The sequence below is a fragment of the Schistocerca piceifrons genome, chromosome 3 (genome assembly GCF_021461385.2).
Source record: "Schistocerca piceifrons isolate TAMUIC-IGC-003096 chromosome 3, iqSchPice1.1, whole genome shotgun sequence".
In the NCBI taxonomy this organism is placed as follows: Eukaryota; Metazoa; Arthropoda; class Insecta; order Orthoptera; family Acrididae; genus Schistocerca; species Schistocerca piceifrons.
In genome coordinates, this window is record NC_060140.1 from 196,953,583 (window position 1) to 196,968,419 (window position 14,837).

A 14,837-nucleotide genomic window follows, 5' to 3' on the forward strand; every position below is an offset into this window, starting at 1 on the left:
AAAAAGGTGGACAGATTTCCGGAAACACCAAAAGCATAACACATTCCCATATCCTATTTGGTGTAGAAAACCGTTGGCATACAAAACAGTTTCTAATCGTCTTTGAACAGAAAAATACAAGGTCTATGTGATTTTTCAATGGAATAATATGCAATTTTCCTGCAAAATAGTAGCCGGCCAGGGTAGCCGAGCGGTTCTAGGCGCTACAGTCTGGAACCGCGCGACCGCTACGGTCGCAGGTTCGAATCCTGCCTCGGGCATGGATGTGTGTGATGTCCTTAGGTTAGTTACGTTTAAGTTGTTCTAAGTTCTAGGGGACTGATGACCTCAGATGTTAAGTCCCATAGTGCTCAGAGCCATTTGAACCATTTTTACTCTTCGTTACGAAAGCACCAACCGTACGAGGACGAACAATTTCCCCACGTTAGAATTCACTTAGTTCTGACATTATGCACAGGACAATGTTCTGGCCCCGCCTGACACTTGCCTACCTGCCGCTACCGATCAAACACAAGTGGGAAACCTAGTGACTTCGCCAGTATCTCATTTAGTTAAAAAACTAAAAACCCGCCTCGATTGCGATAAAAGCACTTAGTGTTAACCTAGGTTTCGGCGTAGATAACTACACCATCTTCAGAACAACACTAAAACCCACAAGTGCCTAAGAAGACCTTTGTCAATGATTGAATGAACACCATAACTACACATTTATAAATGAAATGGATAAGGAAAACACAAACAGTATATATGTACAAAGTCAAAACTAATACTTAACTTAATGGTGTACGCTCCATCTCACACCGACCATGTTCGATGGGCCATGACCTGCCATAAACTGTACATATGTACTGTTTGTGTTTTCCTTTTCTTTTTCGTTTATAATTGTATAGCTATGGTGTTCTTTTAATCATTGACAAAGGTCTTCTGAGGCACTTGTGGGTTTTAGTGTTGTTCTGAAGAAGGTGTAGTTATCTACGCCGAAACCTAGGCTAACACTAGGTGCTTTTATCGCAATCGAGGTGGGTTTTTAGTTTTTTAATATATTAACCAACGATTGCTGGCGCGCTGCGATGTTGTAGGTTCTTATCTGCATTTAGGTTAAAACAGGCATTTTCCACCATTTTTGTATATTTTTGTCCAACCCCTTTAGGTCGCAAAGGTAGTAAAGGAGGTAAAGAAATAACAGCTTTTCATTTTTTATTACTATTCAAATGCACGTAACAGTATTCACAATAAATTAAAGCTTGACACAAAAATACGAAACACCAATCAGAAATTTTTTCTTCTTTCCAGAGAATTAACAGTATCATGGGTGCATATTACGTTTTTCATTATCAAAGTAGAGTATGGCATAACCGCATCAAGTTTTAATTTCATATGAGCAGTAATCAAAAATTTTAAAAAAATTATTTTATTAAAAATATATTTGGAACTATTTGATAATTAACATATCCATTGTTAATTAATAAGCAATTTAAAGAAATGTTACAATGAATTTACTGCTACCGACTCGACGTTTACAAACGTGTTACCCCACGCTCTCAGCTTCAGACCAATATATAAATATCCAATAAAACAATGCCAATCATCGCTATTTAGGTTTATTTCTGGGCTACCAGTTTCATCGATACACTACGTCATCTTCAGGCCAGCTTCAATCGAGTAACCTTTATGTTACAAAATACAGCAGCACCATTAACTGGTCTCGTAACGATTATTACGGACATGCGTGAGCGTTGGACAACTGTCAGCAACTGACGTAACTAGGCTAAGGGCTATCCGAAACACTTGACCCCTTACCTGTTTCATCAATAGCACCCGAGATACGATCCCCTGAGAAATCGCATTTATGCGCGCATCTTTTTAAACATGTTGGTGTCCTGTTCTGTCGTGCACGGATCGCTACGGGAAACACGGCCTTATTACAGAGTAAAAATGCCATTGTGATTCATTCTGTGTGTTACTCCTATCTGGAAACTCCACTCAGTATGAAAAGTCCATTGGTCCTAGTGACTGGACTTCGGTGGTACCGAGCGGGGTGGCGCAGTGGTTAGACACTGGACTCGCATTCGGGAGGACGACGGTTCAATCCCGCGTCCGGCCATCCTGATTTAGGTTTTCCGTGATTTCGCCAAATCACTCCAGGCAAATGTCGGGATGGTTCCTCTGAAAGGGCACGGCCGACTTCCTTCCCAATCCTTCCATAATCTGATGAGACCGATGACCACGCTGTCTGGTCTCCTTCCCCAAACCAACCAACCAACCAACTTCGGTGGTAGAGATGCTATTGTTTTTGATGTATGATTCTCGATACAGTTATTGGCTTGTGTTAAGAGTTCACGCACGTGCCGACTACCAGTGGCACGACTGTCACCAATCAGGTGTAACGCATGCTCTTCCGGATCTCGTCTTCCGGAACAGCTCGCACGGCCTTTCATTCTTCCTTTCTAACTGAGAAGAATCCAGTTTCACGTAGATGCTTGTGTCTTGGTGTAAAAGTAGTGTGTTTGCGCTCTCTGTGGGGACAGCTGTAACGTCTTTGAGCCACTCTTTTATTGCATTAGACGAACCCACACACGAGGTATATATCCCCAGTTCTTCATCACGAAATCAATCCATACTGATGTGTATCATTGTAAACGTACAACTAACACTGTTGGGAGAACAAACTCAAGGCAAAACCTAACAGTACTCGATGCAAGCTGTAAGACGAAGAGTAACGTTGACATTAGTGATCTCAGCAGCAAGTTCCGTGGCAGACTGGAAAACTATTAGTTTCCCAGAAAGATACCCAGCACGTACCGCCAATATTTCACTAACGTACAGATATTTTCTGTAAGGTAAATGAGGTAGAGAGAAGTCAAAATAAACCTAATATCTCTGTAACGGCCCATTGGAGACCTCCAATCCATTACAGCAAAGCACTCAGAAAATATACTTGAACAACCCCCGAAGATTTTTCGGTGGGATTCAAGTTCAGCCTGGAAGTTGATTTTTGAATATTTACGAATTTTACAGATTTCTTTTGTATGTTCCTATAGCCAACGGCCTTGCTGTAGTGGTAACACCGGTTCCCCTCAGATCACCGAAGTTAAGCGCTGTCGGGCTGGACTAGCAATTGGATGGGTGACCATCCGGTCTGCCGAGCGCTGTTGGCAAGCGGGGTCCTCTCAGCCCTTGCGAGACCAACTGAGGTATTACTTGATTGAAAAGTGGCGGCTCCGGTTTCGTGAACTGATATACGGCCTGGAGAGCCGCGTGCTGACCACATCTCCGCGTCCAGTGACGCCTGTGGGCTGAGGATGACACGACGGCCGGTCGGTACCGTTAGGCCCTTCAACGCCTGTTCGGTCGGAGTTTCTAGTTTACTTTTGTATGTTCCTATAGGGGTTGTATTGGTCAAACTGGAAGACAAGTGTCGTTGCTGATAGATCGGGAACCAGCATCTGCTGAGAGATAAGCGGGTCTAGTTTCTATTTCTCATCTCTTTCTTACGAAGAAGTAAACAATATAGGCAGTGCTACACGTGGTGCCACGCATCCTGACATATCCTTCAACCTTCCTTGCAGTAATCACATGACTTTATTCGTTTTGGATCACATTCAGTGATCACACACTCCGGTGACGTCAGCACACTGTCGATGGGTTGGGGATCCACCAATGCCTTTAAATGTCTCTATAGCCAGAAATAGAGTGGATTCAGGTCAGGTGAACAGGCGCGCTATGCTACCGGGCCTACCTTCCATGATCTGTCACGGTGTGGTACTGTCCCAGAAGCTGTAGAAATTGGGGTGGTGGCCCATTCTACATAAATCACATTTGTCGCCATTCTGCAAGCGTAATGTTTCCGAATAGCGCTGGTAATTCACTGCATAAATACGAGTGATATACGGCATCTTTTAATCTGTTTGCTAAAGGGTATAGCTCTGGGAGTCCGCCACCGAGAATTCCTCCCCGTGCATTGATACCAATGTTATCACTTCCATGATTTCTCCAGGAACTGCATTTGCTCACACATGCGTATTGCGGTAATTTACGGTTAGATCCCTTGTGATGGCCTATAAAACCGAATTCTAACATTACTCATGGCAAGTAATGCGCCCCGTATCTCAGCAGATATTGGTTTCCAAATACATAATTACAGGAACTTTTCTTTCCAATTTTGATCAATATTTTCTTCTTTTGAACTATGTGACACTTTTTATTTAAGCAGCCTAAATGAAGTCACAATCAAGCAAAACACACACACACACACACACACACACACACACACACACACACACACACACACACGCAGTATATAAGTACGAATTTGCAAAGCGACTAAAGTCCACATTCTCACGGTTCTGAGGTACGCGTAAAGCAATGTCGAGATGCCCGACTCACATCAAAAAAATGGTTCAAATGGCTCTGAGCACTATGGGACTTAACATCTGTGGTCATCAGTCCCCTAGACCTTAGAACTACTTAAACCTAACTAACCTAAGGACATCACACACATCCATGCCCGAGGCAGGATTCGAACCTGCGACCGTAGCAGTCGCGCGGTTCCCGACTGAGCGCCTAGAACCGCTAGACCACCGCGGCCGGCTCACATCATTAAATGTCAAAATTACTTTAGTCCGCATCTTCTACACATTGTTTCCAGTAAGAAAATGTTCGTATTTACCGGTAAAATGGTCTTAGTGCTGGACTTAAGTCGTTTTGTTAATCAGGTAATGATAAATTGGTAGAATGTCTATACTACTTTTGTTTGTGAAGTAGACCTACAATACGTAAGTTGTATGTTGAAAATAAAAATGACGTCTAATAGCAGTGCGTTATATGTTGGTGTTGTTGAAAATGAAGAAACATGTAGCTGCAACAGAACTCCTAGTCACATAGGTTGCATCAAGAAGTTCGGCAAAACACTTCAGGATGGAAACAAGCTAAGCGCTGAGAATGGGGATGTATTGCTTTAACGTTTGACTACATGCGAAATGTATTCTTGCTTAAAATACCAGTTCAGGACATGTATTATTATCGTTAACTGACAGTTCCAGTTTCTTCTGTGTATAACATGAATTCTAATCCAGCATCCTTCTATGTCCACCATGAACGGGCAGCTAAAAAGTCCAAATGAATTATGCAGAAGACTCCACCATTATTTGAATAGTTGTCTCATCTGATATTAAAGATTTATTTTTGTTTTGTTATGGCTGCTCATTCTGGAATAAGACCAACACATACATAAGCTTTTTAACTGCTGTAATATCAGGCTTCTTTTTTCTACTGACATCAGATAGGGGCTTTTCAGGAGTGGGAAGAAAAATGAAGCGTCAGGATAGGCTCTACACAATTAAAGACGCGTGTGAACACACAGTCGGCTCCAATACTAAATTAAATTTTACTGTTACTGTCGCTGAAAGTGAGGATGTTCCTCATTACAACAACTGGTGGCCAAATGATTGCAGAAGAAATGCCAATTCCCAGAGACTTCCGTTACGAACATGACTACAAATAAAACGGATGCATTTTCTGCAGATCCCAGTATAGTCATTCCAAAGCCATTCATAGCAGGAATAACTCAACACTGTTTCATAATTGGGCAAAAAAGCCGCATATCCCTGAACTAGCAATCACATATGCTTATGCAAAATGTGTGTGTCCAGTCAACGAAAACAAAATTAAAGATATATGCAAAATGCCTAGTACAGTCCCGGCAGTTATAAATCCAGAGCGTTTCATAAAAAAAAATCGCAGTTCAAGAAACAAGGATTCATAATTAAAATAGCAATTCCATTTCGGAATTTTTTTTCTGTTTGTTTAATTCCCCTAATGATTTACTGTTATATGTATTCTGAATGTGTTTTTCTGTAAACAAAACACTTTATACATTTATGTATGAACTTAATTACATAAAAAGCACAACTAAAGTTAATTTGAAAACAGACTAAATTCCTGTAATTAAGATAAAAATGAAGAACTGCAAAAAGAAGAGTTACTGACAATTTTATACAATCATACAATAATTAAGTGCAATATTCGTTTCAGTAAGATAACAAAAATGTATATATGACAGTTATTTGCCATCACCACTGGCAGTTGAGTGAAAAGGAAGTGTGTAGCGTAATATGGATGTTTGGAATCTAATAAATGGAAATGAAATTTTCCCACATTGAATAATAATTTTTAATAAAAGTATCCCATTATATTTTAATTACTATTTGACTGAAATACTATTGTTCACTATAAACTAAAATTTGGGTCAGGACGTTATAAGTAAAGTAGGAAATGAAATATATAAATCTCCAGCCTTTCGTGGCCTTTCTCACTGATGATAAAGTCTACTGTGTCGTAAGGCTGTGCATACGACCATGTTATAGAATTGCCAGCCGGGGTGGCCGTGCGGTTCCAGGCGCTACAGTCTGGAGTCGCGCGATCGCTACGGTCGCAGGTTCGAATCCTGCCTCGGGCATGGATGTGTGTGATATCCTTAGGTTAGTTAGATTTAATCAGTTCTAAGTTCTAGGCGACTGATGACCTCAGACGTTATGTCGCATAGTGCTCAGAGCCATTTGAACCATTTGTTATGGAATGTATGAACATACGCGTGCTAGTAATGGAAAGTGATATTTACAGAAGGAAACCCCGTGAATCAGTAGAAATATCGAAAAAATAGTACAAGGTGGCAGCTACCGGCTTCCGTCTTCGTTGCTGCCCGCTATCACGGAAACAAACGCCCAATCACGGCGAACGAGGAACAAAGACAGCTACTATCCGCCCACGATATTATTGCACTGGCCTCCCGTGGCCGTTATCGGTAACAAGCGGTGATGTTACAATAAAAAAGTACAGTGGTGTCTATGAGAAACGTATCGCACTGTGAATGATTAAAATAGGTGCGCAGATACAACCAAGTTATTCTTCGTGTCCTTGCGAAACATCAAGATAAAGACTCACTGAAGCCCCTTCACTGCCAGGTGCAATAATATTGTAGTCGAGAATTCCCAAGAAACAGTCGATGCGGAGCAAAAACTCGTATTTTGAGTTCACCCTATCTGCAGTATCTGCTTTCAGAATTCACCCAATGAAGATGGCCCACCAATATACGCCGTATACCTCCACTCCTCCGTAAAAGCACAGAAAAGACCTAATCACATCTACATCTACATCCATACTCCGCAAGGCACCTGACGGTGTGTGGCGGAGGGTACCTTGAGTACCTCTATCGGTTCTCCCTTCTATTCCAGTCTTGTATTGTTCGTGGAAAGAAGTGTGGTCGGTATGCCTCTGTGTGGGCTCTAATCTCTCTGATTTTATCCTCATGGTCTCTTCGCGAGATATACGTAGGAGGGAGCAATATACTGCTTGACTCCTCGGTGAAGCTATGTTCTCTAAACTTCAACAAAAGCCCCTACCGAGCTACTGAGCGTCTCTCCTGCAGAGTCTTCCACTGGAGTTTATCTATCATCTCCGTAACGCTTTCGCGATTAGTAAATGATCCTGTAACGAAGCGCGCTGCTCTCCTTTGGATCTTCTCTATCTCTTCTATCAACCCTATCTGGTACGGATCCCACACTGCTGAGCAGTATTCAAGCAGGGGCGAACAAGCGTACTGTAACCTACTTCCTTTGATTTCGGATTGCATTTCCTTAGGCTTCTTCCAATGAATCTCAGTCTGACATCTGATTTACCGACGATCAACTTTATATGATCATTCCATTTTAAATCACTCCTAATGCGTACTCCCAGATAATTTATGGAATTAACTGCTTCGAGTTGCTGACCTGCTATACTGTAGCCAAATGATAAGGGGTCTTTCTTTCTACGTATTCGCAGCACATTACATTTGTCTACATTGAGATTCAATTGCCATTCCCTGCACCATGCGTCAATTCGCTGCAGATCCTCCTGCATTTCAGGACAATTTTCCATTGTCACAACCTCTCCATATACCACAGCATCATCCGCAAAAAGCGGATGTATATTGTGAATAGCAACGGTCCTACGACACTCGCCTGCGGCACACCTGAAATCACTTAACAGCGAAAAAAAAAACTGTTTTGCAGCTGACATATCACGGTGTCATACGTGAAGCCCTACACATAGCTTGGTGCAGCCACGTGAATGTGACACCCTCGCGGAGGTCCAACTTCTTAGTTTTACTTGCCGAGTAGTAGCAGGCTTTGACCGACCTCATTTATTCAGCACACTCTAAGCACGGCGTACCAACACTAAGTCCGTGCAAATCCTAGAACCTAGCCCGTTCCCTGCGACTAGAGAATGTAGTTATTACGAGGAGCGCCACAGCTTACAGCGCCGAGATGCCGCGGTGCAGTGAGAGTCGTCCACCGACGCTGGAATCCCAGGGGCGGCAGGCCCACCTCTTTAATCTGCATACAGCGCGGGGGGCGCTCGTTAACAAAGGAGGCTGGGCTCAGGCGTGCTTTAGGTTCTCATTGACACATCAAAGGCCGCAGCCGGGGGCCGCGCGAGCGAGCGCACGCGGGATGAAGTTGCCGGCTGAATGGCGCGCCGCGATAGCAGGCCACCCGCAGCACAGCAACGTCCGAAGTGTGGCCGGGCACCAAGGAGGAAGGCGCGCGTCTCCGCCGTTATGCAAATACGTGTTTCAACGTTCAGTGGGGGGATCATAATACAGCTCACAGTATCTTTTACGGGTAATTCCTACTGTAAGCCTCACTACGAGTTTGAATTAATTTACTAGATAATATCTTACGATAATGTTGTAGTGAGTGATCTTCAGTCTGGAGACTGGTTTGATGCAGCTCTTCAAGCTAGTCTATTCTCTTTAAGCGTTTTCGTCTCTGCATGGTTGCTACAACCTATATACAGTCAAATTTGTTTACTATAATCAAGCCTTGTCCTCTGTCTGTCTGTCTGTCTCTCTCTCTATCTCTCTCCGTAATATCTACCACATCTACGACCCATATATCCATCTAAAAGAAAATTATTGATTCCTTGAGGTATCAGGATGTGTCCTATTAACTGATTCCCTCTTAGTCACGGTGTGGCATAAATTCAGTTCAGTATCTCTTCATATGATACAGTGGGAACCATAGAGCTGAGTAGTTGCACGTAAAAAATTTATTCAAACCTTTACCAAGGATTCTACAGATCCAAACCTGTCTTCCCCAGAAGGAGTAATAACACGTGTTAGATATTGGGTAATAAGAAAAATCAAGTGATAGGGCTTAGTCAACAGTAAAATGATCCATCTAAATGCTATGTTATAGCCATTAGGCTTAGACAACAATAAATCATCCATGTAAAATCTGAGGATACGTGCATCACACATCCAAACAAGTAGCTAACAGAACAGAAGGGACAAGCCCGCAAGAAACTTATGCCAAGTCGCGCTCACATACGAAGGTGTGCCAACCACAAAAGACACTTGACGTATTATTACTTCTGAGGAAGACGAGCTTATATGTGTCAAAACCTAGGTCGAGGGTTGAATAATCTTTTAACATACCACTGGTTATCTGTATGATTCCCATTGTATCCACAATTCTACAATTGCTGACTGCTGCCATGTTCAAGATTTCGCCTCGTCGTTACTTATCTAGTCTGTTCACCTCACCTTCATCATTTTCATGCAGCATGTAGCATGTAGTCACATCGAAACCTATTATTCTCTTCTTGTCTGATCTGTTTGCCTTCCACGTTTCACTTCCGTACACAGTTACGCTTCAGTAAAGAATTTTTAACACTTGAATTTATATTCGTTTGTAGCAAATTTCTCTTTTCCAGAGAACTTTTTCGTGTTGTTGCTAGTTTGCAGTTTACAAAGTACGTCAGCCGTCGTAGTTATTATCCACCCCAAATTATAAAACTCATCTACTGCTTTTAATATCTCATTTTGTAATCAGATTTCGTGGAATGATTTAATTCGACGACGTTCGACTACCCTTCTTCACATTCATCTTACATTCTCTTTTCAACTGTTCCTCAAAGTCCTTCAATGTCTCTGACAGAATTAACCTGTCACTGGCAAAGCTCAACGCTTTAATTTCTTTTTTTTCCCGCACACTAATTACCTATCCGAATTTTGCTTGTTGGACTCGTTCACAGATTTCGCAACATACATATTAATAATACTGGAGACAGTTTACAACCCTGTCTCACTCCCATCTCAGCTACTGCTTCCCTTGCATGTGTTCGACTAATTACTGCAGCCTAGTTTCTATACAAGCTGTAAATAACTTTTCGCCGTCAGTATTTTATATCTACTACCTTCGGAATTACAAAAAATGTTTTCCAGTCAAAACAGTCAGCAGATTTCTATAAATATTTTAATGATATGAACGTAGATTTGTCTTTCTTCTGTCTATCTTCAAAGATAAGCTGTACGATCAGTTTTGTTTCTTGTGTATCTAATGATACCAAACCACAAAACCTTACTGTTAGCTAAAATTAAGCTAAATGAATTAACTTTTGAGATGCAAAATATGTATCAGAATTTATTCAACATTTTGTACCAATATTTCCGTTGGTTATCTTCGAGCTACATTCAAAATAAGAGTTCTTCACCACGATGTTACAAATAAATTCGAGCTGCATGGTCTTTTATTTCGAAAGGATAGTGGATCTCCGACAACTGTCTGCAATTGCCAGTGGTGTACCTTTTCTTAAAGTTTCTGAAATACGTCTTTAACTATTGACTTGTAGCTCGCAATATGTTTGGGTAATGTTTAGGAGAATCGGGTGGAACAGAAATCCTACAGTGGAGTACAACATCTAAAATTACTTTCGAGCAACAGGTACAGATTACAAACTTCCACCACCTTTCACACTCGCAAATCCTGTGTTGGACATATCTACCACTTCAGCACAGTAGCTTTGCTCATTATACGCTCTAAATATTAGAGTGTGGTCGTTCACGACTGCTAGGCTCCTGCTCGCTACCAGAGCGACTACCGAGTGGCGGGGACTGAGGAGAAATGCGTGCGCACAGTGTGGTCGAAACGAGATGGGAGAAGGGCAAACTTACTGTGAAATGGGGAGGGTCAGTGGAGCCGCCAAAGCGGTAACAGCTAGTTTCAGTTGTGTAACACCTACGCATTTCAGTCTGCAGCGCGAGAAACAGTTTCATAAACCGTGTTTATAAAACATGTCGTGCACGGAAAATGAATACTTACATCTTTCCATGCGAGCTCTAATTTATTTTATTTTATTATGCTAATCATTCCTCCCTAAGTATGTGGCCGCCAACAAAGTAATTTCCCTCTCTGACAAGAGAGTTGGTGATTGAGATATGGGAAGATCCTGCCGCCACAACAAACGCCTTTATTGTACTGATTCCTACCCAGTTTGCGTATCACATTTGTGGCATTCGCTCCCCTATTTCGTGATAATACAAACCTAGCTATTATTCATCGAACTTTTTAGGGGTCATCCGTCCATTCTATCTTATGCGGATCCAACACCGCACATCAGTAGTAAGGAAGAGGGCGAAAATGTGTGGTATTAGTAACCTTTTTAGTGGAGTGTTTCATCTTCTAAGAGTTCTGCCAACTCGCAGTCTTTGGTTTACTTTCCCCACAACATTATCTATGTGATGGTCCCAATTTAACTTATTCGTAGCTGTAACCCCTAAGTATTTAGTTGAATTTAAAGGCTTTAAATTTGTATGATTTATCATGCAACCGAAATTTAGCGTATTCCTTTTAGTACTCAAATGGATGACTTCACTTTCATTATATAGAGGCAACATCGACTTTTCGCATGATTCAGATTTCTTGTCTCCATCATTTTGAATTTGGTTTTGATTATCAGTTAACTTTACTAGGCGCTTCAGTTTTTTTTTTTTTTTTTTTTTTTTTTTTTTTTTTTTTTTTTTTTAGCAGAGGATAAATGACAATATCATTTGAAAACAATCTAAGAGAGCTGGAGAAATCGTTTATGTAGATTAGGAACAGCAGAGGGTCTGTAGCATTTCCACATGGAACGTGAGATTCTACTTGTGTTCTGTTCGATGACTTTCCGTCATTTGGTACGAACTGTGACCTACCTGACAAGAAATAAACGATCCAGTCGCACAGTTGAGATGGTTATCTATAGGCACGCATTTATTTGGTTAGAAGTCGCTCGTGAGTAACGGCGTCAAAAATCTGTTCGGAAAGTAGAGTACCCCATATTTACCCGGCGACACTCGCTAAGTGGCGCTTCCTACCAAGCTCCGTGCACGTATGTTGTCTCCAGAGTTACGACCCTTTTTCGCTTTATTAACTACTGAATTTTTCGCGCAGTTTGCGAGCAAAGTGCTTTGTTCGGACCAGCCAGGTGAATTAATTCTTTATAAAGTTATAGCTTTTACGAATGAGTTAATTCGTTCCATGTTCTTCCAACTCGTCATTCTCTTACAGATACCTCTGTAAATAATAGTTTACGTGAAAAATGGTTCCATAACTTTTCGAATCCTTTCACCATTAAATGGAGTCATTGTTTCCCCGTACACATGGGTACGTCCTGTTGTAACATTCACGTTACGGATTATAGGAACCATTTGCGCGCACCTAACATATCATCAATGTTCCCGAACTTTTAGAGAAAACTTATTAGCAACGTTTTAAAATTTCTATATCTGTTGAACTTTTATACACAATCGCCTTTTACGTTGTATATTTACCACATATCTTAACTAGCTGATCAATTCATTCTGCATCTGAAATTTTCGACAAATGTGAGTTCGTTTTGCATTTCAATCTTAGGAGACAAGGAAATTTTTTCTAAGTAATCTTTTAAGGGATCATCGATGTAGTGTGCTGTTTTAATCATTATTTAAGACGAAACTAGGTCAACAATTTTATGTTACAGAAAACTGTAATGCATTTACTTTAGATGTTTCATACATTCCTGATTAAGGTTTTGTAGTGATGTGAAATCACAGGTCTTCAACATACTCAGAATTCGAATTCGTGAGAGACACTTCAGTATCAACATGGCGCAGACAGTAATTGTTTGCTACATGCATTTAACCATTTTCGTGATTCACGCCCCCACCCTTATTGTGCTGTAACATGTCACGAATAATTTTGTACAGCTTGGTTATTGCTCCTGCATTACGTCACTACCGCAAATTTTAACGTAGGTTATAAATTTTCTTTTTTTATTATACCTGCGTCTACGTTTTTCTGTGCAGAGGTAATCGTTTCCTACATAGAACATACATTATTTCGAATTATCTGTTTCCCGTGGTCTAATCATCTTTGTTCCTGCAGTTAATATCCTCTTCTTCTACTGACAAGGCAAAGTTGATTATTCCTGGTTTCCGTAGCAGATGCCCAAGGGAACTGTGACCTCTTCAAAACAGTTGTTTTCATTGACTTCAGCCCTTTCCTAATCATTTTATAGTAGCACTTACCTATACATTTCTTTTTAAATCTTTCCTTGGTAGCAAATTTCAAAACCACTTTCTTATCTTCTTTGGCAGTCCAATGGGCCACCATTTCCTACCTTAGACTTCTGCGAACTGAACTGATTGATCTTCGGAACATGTTTCTCAATTCCAAGTCGAGTTTTCGCACCAACTCCTTTGATTCTGACAGCGTACCCATTCTTTTCCTGTTTATTTCCGATGCGTTCATTTCATCTGGTTTGTTCTATTATAGGTGTATTCATAAACTTCTAATAGTGTGTCTGTCATTATTTTAAAGTTAACCATGTCTGTATTTTTCTTTCTAGTAATCTTCATCACTATTATTTTTTTCATGTTTATCCGTTACATGATGTGTATTGTGTTGCAAGAATGCTTCCCAATCGTCCCAACGGATGTTCTTAATCTTCCTTACTTTTATCCAAGAGGGTAAAATCTTCTGATGTTTCGTTTCCCTTTCCTCATTGCTTCTCACATACAGATGACAGGAAACGCTAGCGATAGCTGCGTGCATGTCATAATACTTACCTGTGCCACTTAAATTTTCACATCATCATTCTTTCCCGGTAGATATTCAAGTTTGAATTAGGGGAATATTTCATAATCAAAATCTGAAGAAATATCACAAGGATCTATCAACAATGAGGAAAACATTCCAATCCCCCCCTCCATCTGGCGGATAGCTGGATTCACTGATAATTTGAGAAATGACCACAAACTGAAGAAAACTGTTACTATGGGTAAGAAAACAGGTTGTAGAGGATATAATAATGTATGGGTGAAATGAACATTTCCTAGTGGTTATTAAAGTTGCGACACCACGTCCTTGAATTTCTGTTAGGGAAAGGCTAACACGTAGGGAAAATTTACAATACGGGAAACTGGTGGGGAAAGATGAACCGTCGAGAGATCCCACTCTATAATTCGTTACGCGGTAACTAAATCTTTTCCACAGAAATTGCCCTAAAGATGGCAGTACGAGCACCAACCTACTAGTCGCCTGCAAGACGTTGCAACGAATGTGTGATCAACCTTCGGAGGAAGATGAGTAGGAAATTCTTTTTGAATATAGGTCTTAAACCGGACTATTCGTATAGTGACATATTCATGAAGTTAGAGAGTTGTTTCCGTGAACATTACTTCAAATTCGTGAAAAGACAAAAGTTAATTTATCCATGCCTTAACTTTGATAGTTTCATATTCTCATCGGGGATGACTATTTACAATTTTATTTTCAAATTCTGGCGAGGATTCTTATTCCAATAGTATGTCAGGGTAAAGGAGAAAGAATATCTATTCTGTTCCTTCTATCATTTTTACAATAAATGAACTCGTCCAGGCCTTGCAGGTCAAAGGGATACTGACCAGTTGCCTTGTCACCCAATGCCACACGACGTCATACGGATGCGATGTGTACAGGCATGTGGTCGGGACACCGCACCCCTGGATTTTTTCT

At 40.9% G+C, this 14,837-nt stretch overlaps 1 pseudogene; it reads left to right on the top strand.

Moving 5' to 3' along the window:
- Positions 1-3,040: 3,040 nt before the first annotated feature.
- LOC124790655 lies at positions 3,041-3,158 on the top strand (annotated as a pseudogene).
- Positions 3,159-14,837: the final 11,679 nt, after the last annotated feature.